Source organism: Balaenoptera borealis (assembly GCF_965194805.1).
Source record: "Balaenoptera borealis genome assembly, chromosome: 2".
NCBI lineage: Eukaryota > Metazoa > Chordata > Mammalia > Artiodactyla > Balaenopteridae > Balaenoptera > Balaenoptera borealis.
Genome location: NC_138867.1, coordinates 31043413 through 31057632, shown reverse-complemented (window position 1 = coordinate 31057632; position 14220 = coordinate 31043413). Strand labels below are relative to the sequence as shown.

The window sequence follows — 14220 nt, the reverse complement described above, 5'->3', positions numbered from 1 at the left end:
GGCACCCGGCTGGGTTGAAGATGGTTCCATTTAGCAGAGGGATAGCTGTACAGTTTTCAGGAAAGGAACGAACACACTCCCTACCTTCTTTGAAGCCAACAGTTTGGTTTTGTTTCTAGCAGCAAATCACATGTTGCTTAATAATGATGATTCTCAATTCAGTGCCATGGGTTATGTTCATCTTAACATTTCAAGTTTCTGACTATAGACTGACTGTAGGTCTTGGTTTTGGGTATTTTTTAGTTTTCCTTCTCTCCCCTCCTCCACCCCATGTCTTTACAAGTAATCAAAAATAGGGACATCTCTCCAGAAATCTAGTAAGTGTCTTTTTAAATTCTTTCCAGTTTTAAGATTTTATCATTCTATATATTTCCCCCACAAATCTTGACTATACCTTCAGTTTAATCAAATCCAAGTTTGTATGAACAACTAAAATGTTTCTCTGTTTTATACACATAAATAACGGCAAATACATAATGAACCCTGTAGAAGTCTTTAGCATTTTCAAGTGCTGTCTCACCAAGAAAACCCTTTTACAGATGACCAAATGTCCTGGGGAAAGGGGTGAGGGGAAGGTGGTTAATCATATTTTTGTTACTTTCTTAAAAAGGTGATTAGGTGTATGTCTGGAAAGATGTGGCATTATCATCTCTGAGTGACACTTGAATTCAAGTCAACTAATCTTCACTGAGTTCCTGTGATGTATCAGGCATATTCTAGAAATTAGCCATATAGAGATGTGTAAGACACAGTCTCCTACACTGAGTAATTCAAGTTCTTCCTTTGACCTCTACCACTGTCATGTATGGAAATGGTGAGTCGAGTCTTTGGAATTGGGAAGAGTCTCCTATATTGTTTAAAAATCTTTTGACTCTCATGCAAATGTATCTTTTAATCTCTTAGAATTATGCCCTTTTTGTCTACCAGGAAAGCTTTTGACTCTGGAATTATATTGCATTGTTCCTTGGGGATGATAAGATTGAGGAGGTGAGAGTCTCTGAAGAATGACACCAAAAGGCTCAGAAACTTAAGACTAAATCTCAGCACAGCTCTATGGGCATTTTGTAGGTACCCTCTGCTGTGTACAATGAAAAATCCCAAAACCTGCTCCCTCAGGAAATAGATCTACCCTAGTCATAAGATTCAAAATGTAACTAAGCATTTCATCATTGCTTATGAGTATGTATTATATACTCTCAGCCCAGGATACTTTTCTAATCCAGAAGTAAGACAACAATCTTAATTTCCAATCTTCTTTTGAGAGAAAAGTTTCACACAATTAGCCTTTGAAATATATATTCCCTAAAGTACCATGAAAACATTGTCCCAAAAAACAGTGTTTCTAAGAAACACGCATGTCCTCATCTTGATGATTTTTCTTATCACAACCAATAAAAATAAGAGCTGTATTGTTCTCTTAATGACCCTCAGAAAAATCAATCTCAACTTTCTCAATATTGGCTTACAACACCAAGGATACCAAACAAAGAGAAAGGTTCAAGGAGAGAAAGATTAACTACCTGCCCAAAATATTTAGTACAGCAATTCTGAGCTCTTGGTAAAGTCTCAAATTTCCCATGTTTGCCCACTAGATGAAGAGAGGATCTTTGTTATTAGGAAACCATATTCAAGAAGTTAGTCCCACTAATACTCCATATAAATTATTGCTGTCTTGACACAGATGTTTGACAAGTTATTAGCAAAGCTGTGTTAGACTAGCACAAAGCCCCCATCAGATCTACATTAACACCTCCAGCCACTGGACCATCATTTAGTAGGTATCTGCTTCCCTCTGCACCATGAGTGGTGGACAGTACTTCACACCACAAATGGGCAGAATGATCCAAAGTTTTGGCACCATAGGATGCTATCTGCCTTCTTGTGATGATTTCAGACACAACCTAATGACACTTTGCCATGGTAGGAGCTCAAGAAATGTTGGTCTCTCACCTCTTTTCTTCTACTTAGTGGGTCTTGCTAGTTACATCCTCAGGAAAATGTCCTGCTGAGCAAGGCATCTTCTGTCACCACTGTCACCTCTGGCATAACCAGATATTTGATGGTACCTAAAGAATTTTTTAAACCATACTTTGCCAAAAGCCCAACCTCTATAGCACAAGAATCTACTTTGAGTTTTCTATTGCCTGTTGAAAAGGACAGCTCAGTCTTTCTAAAAGGATTGTTCTCAAACCAGGGAGCATATGAGGCAACATGTCAACAAGGTGGCCTCGTAACTGGTGCTCCTTCCAGGGCCAGATGAAAGATGTGGTTGACTCAGATCCTCTCCTGTCCCCACTGCCCTTTGGGGCGGGATCTATCCAGGACACAGCCGACAATGAGAAGTCATCCTGGATTCATAATGTGTTTAAGAGCAAAGCCACGAATGGGGTCATTATGCACCATCCCCCATATTGTCAGAAGACAGATGCTTCATTAACAGAGAAACTTCCACTGACATTTCCAGGGACACATAAAATAATTGCCACTTGAATGTTTTTTTCGGGCTTTCAAAGGAGTGTAGGAGTGGCCTAAGGCTATACTGCATTCATGTCTTTAGTCAAGGTTTCATTGTTAGTATATCTTGTATTGTTAGTTTATATTCAAAGTGATGCCCTCATGTATTTTTCTAACGGAGAAAAGAGCCCTATTATGATCACCGTTCTTAAGAGACTTTCGTAAAACATATTCATTTATTCTTTCAATCATTTGCAAGCAACTCTTGCCTGCCCACCATGTTGGATGCTATGCTAGGCACCAAGATGAAAAGGTGACCACTCTCTACCTTCCAGAAGCACACAGTCTAGTGGAGGACAGAGCTGTAATACAGTCACGGGTAGAAGTGAGGGCACTTATTGAAGAAGCAGGAAGAGAGTAAGGAGGAGATTCTATCGAGGAAATGGCACACACAAACTTACAGTGATTCACATGTCCCTAATATTTTGGGCAACTGCAAGTAGTCTGATGGGCAGAACATAAAGAGAAGAAATAGGAAGTGACAGCAAGTGTGGCTAAAAAAATAGGTTGGGGTCAGATGGTAAAGAGCTTTGAGTACTGTGCTAAGTGGTTTGATCTGTGATTTGGGGGAGTCACAGTTAGTAGAAGACTTGAAGTCAGGTCTCTTGATTCAGAGGCTTAGTTTTCTCTGCTAGATTACACTCATCCCTCCAAAAGCTAGGGACCACCACCCTGGATTTGACTAAAGATCACCCAATGGAAATATATAAATTACCTGTTAGAAGCAATAGGTGAGTTCTCTTATTATTATCTCCATTTTACAGATGAGGAAACTAAAGCATAAAGAAGTTAAGTAATGTGTCCAATGTCGCACAACTAGTTAGGTGAACCCAGGGAATCTGACTGCAGAGTCTGTAGTTTTAACAACACTTTATCTTCCTTTGATCTAGCAAACTTTATGCATTTGTCTGTGTTCTACTGATGCTAGTTTTTACAAGTAAAGGCTGCCTTCCAGGACAGTTTTGATAACTGGCCAATTTTGAAACTGAAAGGATTAATGCAGGGGTCCCCAACCCCTGGTACCGGCCCATGGCCTGTTAGGAACTGGGCTGCAGAGCAGGAGGTGAGTGGCAGGTGAGTGAGCGAAGCTTCATCTGCCGCTCCCCATTGCTCCCCATCGCTCCCCATCACTCTCATTACTGCCTGAACCATCCCCCCCACCCCCATCCCATCCGTGGAAAAATTGTCTTCCACAGAACTGGTCCCTGGTGCCAAAAAGGTTGGAGACCGCTGGATTAATGCTTATGATAATACAGGCCTCAGGGTCAAGGAATGAAGGATAATCCCTAGTCATGTCTCCAGATAACTTTTTCTTACCCTTTCATGGCTATATGAAACCAGATATCTGGAACTGGTTTCCTGTTAAGCACGGAGAAGTACTAGAAAGATCTCAAAGGAATCTTAACAGATTTGATGAGCCCTCTGAGATGTTACAAATACTGCAATTGCACTTACTATGCAAGACACTGAAAGGTAAAAGCTAAAAATCTAAGAGAGAATATTATGTGCCTAATAAATACTGGTTGTTTGGTTTTGTTTAAATATTCATAGAGTGAATAAAAAAGACATTGGAGTGTAAGCTGAAGTCAGAACCGGACAGGCAGGTCCTGCAAGTGTTTCTCTTTATGCGTTGATATTAATAACATCCAAACAGGCCTTAGGGCTGTCTTCTTACTTTGCCCTTACCAGAGAAGAGTAGGATATCATTTTTCTTAGAAGCTCAGATGCTAAGTATACTCTTATAACATCACTCAAATTTTGTGATTTTTACAAATCAGCTACTGTGTTTTGAGTATCCCCAGCTTTTCAATACCTTACTAAGAATCAGGATTTGCTGGAAGTTCAACATCAAAGATTTATTGTGCGGGCGGAGGGAGGCTTTAAAGGCTAGAACCAGAACAATGGGAATTGTTACAGCAGGACCTATCTAGCAATCTAAAGAAAAGCTTTCAAATTAACTAGGATTGTGATAACTGCAGCTGCTAAGTCAAGTACTCACCTCCCTTTCCCCTGAAGTGTTTGAGCAGAGACTGAATAACTATTGGAGGTTTGTGCTAAGGCAGAGCAAGAGCATGATGTCTGAGGCTGGACGAGAATGGTCTCAGAAGGTTTCTCTAGCTCTAAAGTATGAAATAATTTACAAGTACTGGCCTGCACCAAGACCTTAGTATTCTGTTTTATCATGCTCACCCATCCCATATGGAAAAAGATATTCAGTCCACTTTTTGGAAGTAGTTGTCATCTTCATGTCCATCTTTATACCTCCAAAATTTTCATGTACTTTGAGTTAGATATAGATATAGATATATAGATTTATATGTCTGTGTGTGTGTATGGCACATACCTTTAACAGTATTTCATTAATCCTCTGATCATATTTACAAGGTAGAACATGAAGAAGTATTTCTATGATTATATTATAGACGAAAACCCAGGACCCAGCATCTTTCCATGTCCTTCTGTCTCCAATGCTTATTGGTAATGGCCCTCTGGATAGTCCTTTAGTTTACATGTGGACACTTTGTTTGGTTTTAATTATAATAAAAACTCCTTAAGGGGAGGGGCCATGAGGCATTTGGATTACTTTCTATGGGGAGATTTTATCTTTTGTTTTGTTACTGTAGAATTTGTTGTTCATAGTCCGAAGGAGACACACGATTTACATTTGATGAAGCAGCTACAAGTCAAAGTGTCCCAATAGCAAGACAAATTTCAGACAATGTGATGCTACGTGACAGAAGTAACAAGATAAACGTGAAAGGTGGACTTCCTTCCATATATAAGCTCTCGCCTGGGTCGGATGATATATTTCTCAGAAGCACTTGCCAAACTGGATCCAGCACTTGTTGCCTTAGGGAGGCTGTATAAAGCAGAGGTAACTGCTAGATGGAAAAGAGAGTTGGTTTGTTTTCTTTTTGCAATGTTGAGAGGTAGTGATAATGGTTCGGCTAGGTCCTGCTGGAGAGCCTGAAAAAAAAGATGTGAAGTCTTCTACTTGGAGATGAGTTCAAATGAAGAGTCAACTTCTTTCTGCTTTGGCTTTCCTTGTACAAGAAATCTCACTCAAAGATCAACTACATATGTTGGGGGTCATGGTTTTGCAAGAGAATGGGCCATGTTCTCCCAAGTCAATGGTTTCCCTAAGAACTGAGTGTCCTCTTAGAACTGCCAAAGCTCCCAGGCATCTTGGTAGACACTAAATCAAGTGAGCTCACTCCCTAGTGCCTGTCTGTGTTCCAGGCAGCATGGGTCTTATCTCTTGTCATAAAGATTCATCTGTAGTACTCATTAGTCATTCTCCAGCTATTACCTTAGGCAAGCACACATCAGTGCTAGCTGCCCTTCTCTTTCACTGCTGAGATGACCCCCCATAATTAGCCTGTGCCAACTCTGCTGAAGATTCCACCCTTTTTTGGTCCAGGTAATTATCACTTCCTCTCTTTCATCTTACTCCCTTGCTCCAAAGCAATGCTTACTATGCTTATGCCACTCTCCTTATAGTTCCTCAAGATGGCACCAGCAGAGTGAGTGATTGAACTCATATCTTTGTTTTATGCAGCTTCCTTGAGTCACAAAAGATGGATCCAAGTTTTCAGCTACTCTTGTGAGATAGAAGGTTCTTTGGCAACATACTTCATTATTAAAACATAGAGAAGAAGTAGAGAAAGTTTGCAGTAGTTGGATTTCTGTTCACTCCTGCACACTACCTTTCCTTTGCAGAGTATTTCAAGGGATTGTATTTTTCATTCCATTCTCACAGCGACTCCAGGAGGTATATATATATTTTTTAATTTATTTATTTAATTAATTTATTTTTGGCTGCATTGGGTCTTCATTGCTGCATGCGGGCTTTCTCTAGTTGTAGTGAGCGGGGGTTATTCATCGTTGTGGTGCGCAGGCTTCTCATTGCAGTGGCTTCTCTTGTTGCAGAGCACGGGCTCTAGGCACGCGGGCTTCAGTAGTTGCAGCTCTCAGGCTCTGGAGCACAGGCTCAGTAGTTGTGGCACACAGGCTTAGTTGCTCTGTGGCATGTGGGATCTTCCCAAACCAGGGATCGAACTTGTGACCCCCTCATTGGCAGGCGGATTCTTAACCACTGCACCAACAGGGAAGTCCTCCAGTAGGTATATATGAATAGCCTCATTTTTCAGAGATGAAGAGACTAAGTCACCACAGTGACATGGCATGTCCATGACCACATGGCTGAGAAGTAGCCAAGCCAGGGCTCAGACTCTGGTGTTCCGACAGATGCCATGTCCTGTGCTCTGTCTTCTACTCCATGGCTGCCTTCCTAGTTCCAGGATGGGAATCAAAGTCTGGAACAAGGATAATAGTAAAATTAATAACTGATTTTTTAGCATTTGCTATGTGCTAGATACTGTACTAATTACTTCATATGCATTATTGCTTCTACTCTTCGTAATTTTTGAGGGCTATCATTATTATCCCCATTTAAAGAAGAAACTGGGTTTCAGAGAGCATAAATGACTTGCTTAAAGGTACAGATTGGTAGAGACTGAATCTATCTCCAGACCTGGGTATTGAGCCATGGAATTTGCTAGTACCATATAGCTAAAATCTGGGAGAAGAGGCAGGGTCTTATGAAGGATAAAAGATCTGAGTTTGAGTTCTAACTCTGCTTCTATTCATCAGTATGATCCTGGGAAAATCTGTTAACCCTTTGGACTCTCGGCTTCTTATTATAAAATGGGGCTGCTGCTGAAACCGCGCTCCTTCTCGGATGGGACTCGAACCCAGCCAAAACTCAGATTGGGACTTGAACCCATGATCCCTGACTAGGAGGGGGCTCGAACCCGCTGTCTTTTGATTAAAACCACTCACCTGTTACTGAAGCTCGGGTTCTTTTGTCTCATCACAGAAAGAATTCAGCGTGAGGCAAAGCCGCAGGCAAAGAATGAGCTTATTAACACAGAACATTTGTGAGAGATACAAGCGGGCTGGCAAGGGAGAATAGCAGCCCTGAGAATGAAGAGGACTACATTTTTATAATCAAAGAAAAATTGAGGAGGAGAGAAGACCACCTTCTTACTCATTCTTCAGCAGATGTCAAGGCTTACATCATTAGTCTCTCCTGTGGCCCTATATGGTTTAACCGGGACTGTCATGGTGCTATTTAAATCATGCGTATATTAGCAAAAGTGTGGTAACATATACTAAAATACAGTAATTTATCTCAGGTTTTGATATAATGTCCCCTTTCACCTAATTTCTTTCCCCTTTCACCCATATTTCTGTCTTGGCCACATGCAGAAATGCTACTCTTCAAGGACTATTAACTCTCTGATTTCACGTAACAAGACTCAGGCCCCATATCTATTGTCTTGTGTTTTAATTATCAGGGTTTGTGGCTTGAGTGTGTCTGGCTCTTGGATATGCCTGGTATTCCTTCAAGGTAGTGTAGATTGTTGCTAGGTTACTGGATTCTTCTTTTGAGTAGTCATTAGCTTACAACAGTCTCTCAAACTCTGTTGAAATTCCATTTCTGTCCTTAGTCCCCTACTGGGATTTCTAAAAACTGACTATTTAATTATCCTAATCTATCCCTATCAGTATTATTTGGCCTGATATCTCACATAGGAGGATCCATCAGGCCAGACATACCTAGGGGCTCTCTAAACTGAAGAGAATGGTACGCAGGCAAGGCATCATTCTTCGTGTTAGAATTGGGACTACAGCCCTAATATCCTGACAGCTCATAGCAATGCCCAGAAAATCTGGGCTCTTCCCTCAGTCCCATATTCTCTCCACAGCTGCCAGATCAGTTTGGTTTTTAAAAAAAAAAAAAAAAAAAACCTTTGTTCTTACAGAATATGTCCATGAGAGTATCTCCCTTTCCTTATAGTATAGAAACTCATTGAGTGAAATTTAGCTGCCATTTACAAAGAGTGTATTTTTGAGCACCCTCTCTTTGGCTGCTGGGCAAAGCAATTGTCCGTCAACAAACCAGGTGGATAAAATCACTGCCCTGAGGGTTTTTATATTCTGAGAATGACTAGCAACCTCTTCTGCCCTAGAGTAAACAGAGGGAAGGCCCTGGTAGCTTGAGGCCGAGACAGAATTGATTTGTTCTTGTGTTCAGGGTCATTGACTCTCATGAGAGCTGCCATTTACCAAGTGCCTCCAGTGGGACACGTGCACTAAGTATATTATTTCTAAACCTCACCATAGCCACGTGAAGTATTCTTATTCCCGTTTTATAGAGGAGAAGACTGCAGGAATTGCCCAGGACCTCAGAGCTAGTCAGTTTCACACTGGTCTTCTTCCTATGTCATCCATTCCATGTCACCTAAACAACCAGCCATCTTCAAAGTGCCACCCTTTCCTCATCCAGCCCTACCATTCCTTTCTTGCTCAGGGCTTGGAGGACCATGCTGGCCGGAAAGAGAGCTGCATTTTCTAAAACTCACACCCACCCTTTGGGCTATGACCAACTCCTACCCCTGCTTTTTTTTTTTTTTTTTTTTTTCTGGACAGTTTATCAAAGCCTTTGCTTTTCTTATATTCATTCAGTCCTGGGTTTCTATTTAGTTATGATGATAGATATATTCTGGGAAATTTTGATGCCTTGGAGTACAAATTTGGAATTTTGGGGAGTAACGCAGCTGCAAAATGTAGTGGGAATTGAAATACACAAAATCTTAATTTTCGGTCTCATTTACAGGTTTACAATCACCTCATTTTAGAATATCAAGATAGGTTACATGCATTGGTCATGTAAATAACCAGATTTTATTTAGAGAACTATAAAGGTAAAATGTAAAGGGGGAGAACATATTTTAAATGAGTTGGATTTTTTTCTATTTTCAATTTTTGAAAAAAGTTTTTAGAAAACTTTTTTTTGTTTTCTGAAATTCCATCCCCTTTAGGGTAAATTTATAGCTATAAAAATGACACCTTGGAAACCTTTCTATTATAACCCTAATCACAGAAGATTAGTGGGAATTATTATTCTTCCTAGCCATTTGGTACAACGAAATAGATCACAGCTCTTCCTTTCAGAAAAAATGACATTTTTCAACCGGGTATGTTGTCTATCTCACAATCATAACCACTTTCATATCTGGGATATCTTAAGTTGAAAATGTCCACAAAGTGCACAGCCTGGCTTAGGGGGAGAAAAGATAGAGGGTCTGCATCTAATTCTGTCTCTTGGCTGATCTTTTTCTCCTGTAGAAATTTCTTTTTTTTTTTTTTTAGAAATTCACGTTCTTTTATTTATTTATTTATTTATTTATTTATGACTGTGTTGAGTCTTCGTTTCTGTGCGAGGGCTTTCTCTAGTTGCGGCAAGTGGGGACCACTCTTCATCGCGGTGCGCGGGCCTCTCACCATCGCGGCCTCTCTTGTTGCGGAGCACAGGCTCCAGACGCGCAGGCTCAGTAATTGTGGCTCACGGGCCCAGTTGCTCCGCGGCATGTGGGATCTTCCCAGACCAGGGCTCGAACCCGTGTCCCCTGCATTGGCAGGCAGACTCTCAACCACTGCGCCACCAGGGAAGCCCAGAAATTTCTTTACACTGAAGAAAAAGCCCGGTTGACTTGGGAACTGTATGAGCCTTCTGAAACTTTTGGTGAATTTGGGGGGTGGGCTTAGGACTACTTTTCTGTGCATTTTCTCTTACTTTTCCTCCTTCTGAGAAAAAGAACCTCTATTCCAGTGCTGGAGCTTCCTGCCAAGGGACGCTGCTTTCCCTGCGGCCAGCTCTATGGAAAACCCAGAACCCAGCCTGGAGGGGACAACCCAGGGCACAGGCAAACGACACATATTCAGTTCGTTTGAACTTTGCTGCTGTTATTGTGATGGTGACTGTGATTTAGGAGCGAAGACTTCAAGGGGGACAGATCAGCTGGCTGCAGGGAAGGTTTCCGGCTTCTCAGCACAAGCAGATCATCGGACTAACAAGTTACCTGTAGAGTGTCTGCAGTTCACTGAGGACACCACAGTCAGAGCTGCTGTAGACACAGTCCAAGTGACCAATTTTATAACCCAAACCAGGTAGGCATTACATAATTTTCAGTGGCAAAGAAGGGGCAGGGAGGGAAGAGAGGAAAAAGACCGCGTGGTGGAGCTTAGTGATACGAAGCAAGAAACCAAAAGAATATTTTCTTCAGCAGGCAAAATATTTTCCTGTTTAGAGAACCAGTGTCTCCCGCTTAACCACAAATAACAAAGAATAAAATTAAATAAGATTAAAAGGTCAGTTGACTAAAGATCAGGGGCAAGGAAATCAGAGTCAGGAATTCAGGATCTTATCTTTGAGAAAGGAGAGAGGCAAAGAGAAGAAGTTGAAAATGCCAGTGTTTGTTTGATGAAATAAAAAGAGATTTCTGTAAGCATCCCACAGAAACACCCCTTTTGTGCAATGCCAAGGAAGCCTATTGAAGGTTACCAGCTTTGCAGCCTCCTAGGACCTGGAGGAATACTCCTGAGAGTCAAGGGCACGGTATAACAGTGCTCTGTTTGCTTACTTTGGCAGGTGTAAGACAACTTCGCTAAGCCGCACTCCGATAGGGCCTGGGGCCAGCACCCTTTGAGCAAGACAAGGGAATCCTTCTCTGGGACAAGGTTTTCTCAACCTTCCTGCTCTCAGAGGGTCCCTGAGATGTCCACAGCAGGAGTGTAAAATTTTTCACCATCTTTGGCAAATTCCCGAGGTAGAGCTGGGCTACCTAGAAGGGCGCCCTGTCACTGGGGATCCGAAGGGAGGGTGAGGATGTTGGAAAGGGATTGAAGGGCTGGCTAGAGCGATGGTCCCATCAGCATCTCCAATGCAGCACCCCTGCACTGCTCCGCCATCGTCAGGGCGGGTATCAGAGGCTGGTTTTCCCTCTCGCCAGGACGGGCGGCGCTCCTTTAGCTCACCAGCCTCTGTCCGCATGCCCTTGCCTGCCCGAGGAGAATCCTCAGGGCCAGATGCAGATGCGAGATGGCAAACCCAAGTGGGGTGGGAACCCTGAATGAACCTTGCCTTCGGGGAGCTTTGCTCCTGTCCGCAGATTGACCGCGTGCTCTGAGCCGCGCTCACTGGCGACGGAAGCTTCCCAAAGCGGGCGGGTCTCCGCCACAGGCCCCGGAGCGCTCTCAGGGATGGTGCCAGGTGAGTTGGCGGATTTACTGTGAGCCTCCTCCCAGACTTACGCCCTGTAGGTTCGTCTCTCCAGCCTCAAAGACTGAAGGGCGTGATGAGGGGCCGAGCAGCTGTAGTCACGAGTGACAGACAGAAGCAGCTGAGCTGCTGAGGGGCGGCACCTATGCAAATTCAGCAAGGGTGGCATTGGGCAGAGTCTTAATCATTCACCCTAATCATTCACCTGAGTCGGTCGCTCCCAGATCTGAGCCACAAGGGAACCCTCCCAAGGGGAAGCCCGGCAGTTAGTTTGACCTGGGGAAGCAGCCAGAAGGGGAGGAGTTGGCCCTGTGGCTGATTAAGTTCAAAGCAAGCAAAAAGAAAACCAAAAAATGATTGTAGCTTCAAACACTCCTCATGAGCCTGTGAATCCCTCCAACGATTTGCTACTCTGTAGCAAAGCTCATGGGTAGAACCGGCCTTACTCTCTTCCTTTCCCACTTGTGACATTTTATTTCCCATCATGGCTGAAGTTCTTGACAAATTAATCGATCTTGAATAAAAAAAAAAAAAAATGTTGAGGTCAGAGGAAAGTGGTTCCCAGGAACTTACACACCCGGCCCCTGAGACCCATTCCCTGGGGGAGGTCTTAACAGGCCTCCAGTTAGTCTGTTTGCACACACGCTGGAGGGTCCTGCCAGGGTCTGTGGGCCGCTGCCCAGGGTCCCAGGCAGGAGGTCCACGTCTCCCTCCCGCAGAGCAGTGCTCGTGGCAAGGCTGGGAGACGGAGGGTCGTCTCAGCAGAAACCGCCTTGTCAAGGAGTTGAGCCTCACCAGCTACGGCTCTGTTCTGCTTTGCTCTCTGGGGTCCCAGCATTCCCCCTGCCCTATATTGACTTTCCTTCTAAGCCCCTGGCAGAGAGTATTCCTCTCTCCAACTCAAGACTCCACCTTCAGGCACAATAGGCCAAGCCCAAATCAGTTTCACATTTCAGAGTATGATTTTGTAAGAACTTCCAAGTAAGGCAGTCATTGGCAACTTCCTCAGAGGAACAGAGGACTTCTCTTCTTTCAAATGCCATTGTGATGGCTTCCTTTGGTGGCCAGAGGCATGAACAGTCAGAACACATTGGAGATTTCTACTCTGATGAGCAAAATCTGGTTCCTTTTCTTTGCTGTTTTTCTCTCAGGGATCCAGGGAATTACTAAAAATATCACACAACCCTGCCGTGTCTCCTTCAGAAAACTTGGAGCTATTCTCCCAGCAGTGGGACAGTTTACTGTGCCCTGAGTATCCTCTTATGCTGGTGGAGGCGACGGAAGAGAAATCTAGGCCTTTCATATCACCCCTTCCATGCCCAGCCTCATGGGAGCATTACAATCCCCAGTGCTGCGACATCCAAAAAGAGAACAGTTGGCCTAGGCAGTTTGAAGGCGATTATCCTGAAGCGGTGGCTTAAATGTCATACAGCCATTTCTTCCCTAAGCATTTATTGAGTAACTACTATGTACCAGGTTCTAGAGCTACAAAGTGCGTGGCACTACTCTCTCTCTTTGCAAAGCCTGGGGAGTTAAGAGTCTAGAGCAAGACCCTCACGGCCAGTGAGGCTTCTATGCTCAGAGCAGGTGTCCCTTGGCCTCAGCTGGCCTGCACTGCAGGGGGACCGCTCCCCTTGCTGGCTTCTCCTGGTGGGAGGAAGAGATAAGGTATGAGGAACGAGGGTGTGAGGAGGTGCTCCTCCCCAGGGAAACCAGTCTTTGGAGGATTCCTTCAAGGGTCTCAGTTGGCCTTAGACATCCCCAAATGTGCTTCTCGTATATGAGTCCCCTTTGTCTATGTGTGTCCAGTTTCTGAGCAGGCAGACAGCGTGTGAATGAGAACCTTTAAGAAAGTAGGACTATTCCTTCATTCCCTTTGTTTTTTCTCCATTGAATTTCCTCTCTTCACTTCCTGTCCTTTTATCCTGCCACACATTTGTCACCTCCCAGGAAGCATATAGGCTCCTTGCTGCCTGCAGGATTGAGCTCAAACTCCTCAGCGTGGCCTTCCGTGGAGCGTGGGCTCAGTATGGGACCATTGAATGTGGTTTCAGAGCAAGCCATTCTCTTGGTCTTTTTCAATGCCTTTCTTTCACAGGAGTTAATGGACTGCCTTTTCTGGAAACTTGAGTATTAGTATTTTCCTTCCAAATCAACATTGACTTTTCACTTAGAACCGGTTAAAGACTAAGGTCCTCTCCCTCACCCCCGGCCAAACCCAATAGACACACATGAGCAAGCCTTCCCCTGACCCCAAGCTCTGACCCTTGAAACCTGCAGAGACAAAGTGTGCCCTCATGTTTTTAGCAAGAGATTGTCTTGCCTGCCCTATCCCCATAACTGAACAATGATTAACAACCCTCCGTACTTTAATATGCAAATAAATTATTAACAGTGGGTTGTGCCTTTTCCCAGGTTGTAAAAAGATGACTGGTTAGAATCCCAGTGCTCTCCTTGTCAGGAGAGGAAATGTAGAGGACAATGTCATCTCAGGCCTCTAAGACACATAACAAAGATGCGGCAGGCTCCAGCCGGGAGTGGGAGCGGGGTGACAGACGGCAGGAAGGCCACAGGTGAGA

General features: G+C 43.6%; 1 protein-coding gene across 7 annotated transcripts in view; it reads left to right on the top strand.

Annotated features, from left to right (window-relative positions):
• The window catches only part of PRLR (prolactin receptor), a 201208-nt gene that overhangs the window by 41678 nt on the left and 145310 nt on the right, over positions 1-14220 (top strand). For 3 of the 7 annotated variants that reach the window (XM_082382324.1, XM_082382323.1, XM_082382321.1), the window contains exon 1: positions 11232-14214. The exons of 3 other annotated variants lie outside the window; for them this stretch is intronic. The gene's annotated coding sequence lies outside the window, so the exon portion shown is untranslated. Of the gene's footprint in view, positions 1-7393; positions 10531-11231; positions 14215-14220 lie in introns of those variants that run through there. One more of the 7 variants, XM_082382319.1, reaches the window with a different exon arrangement.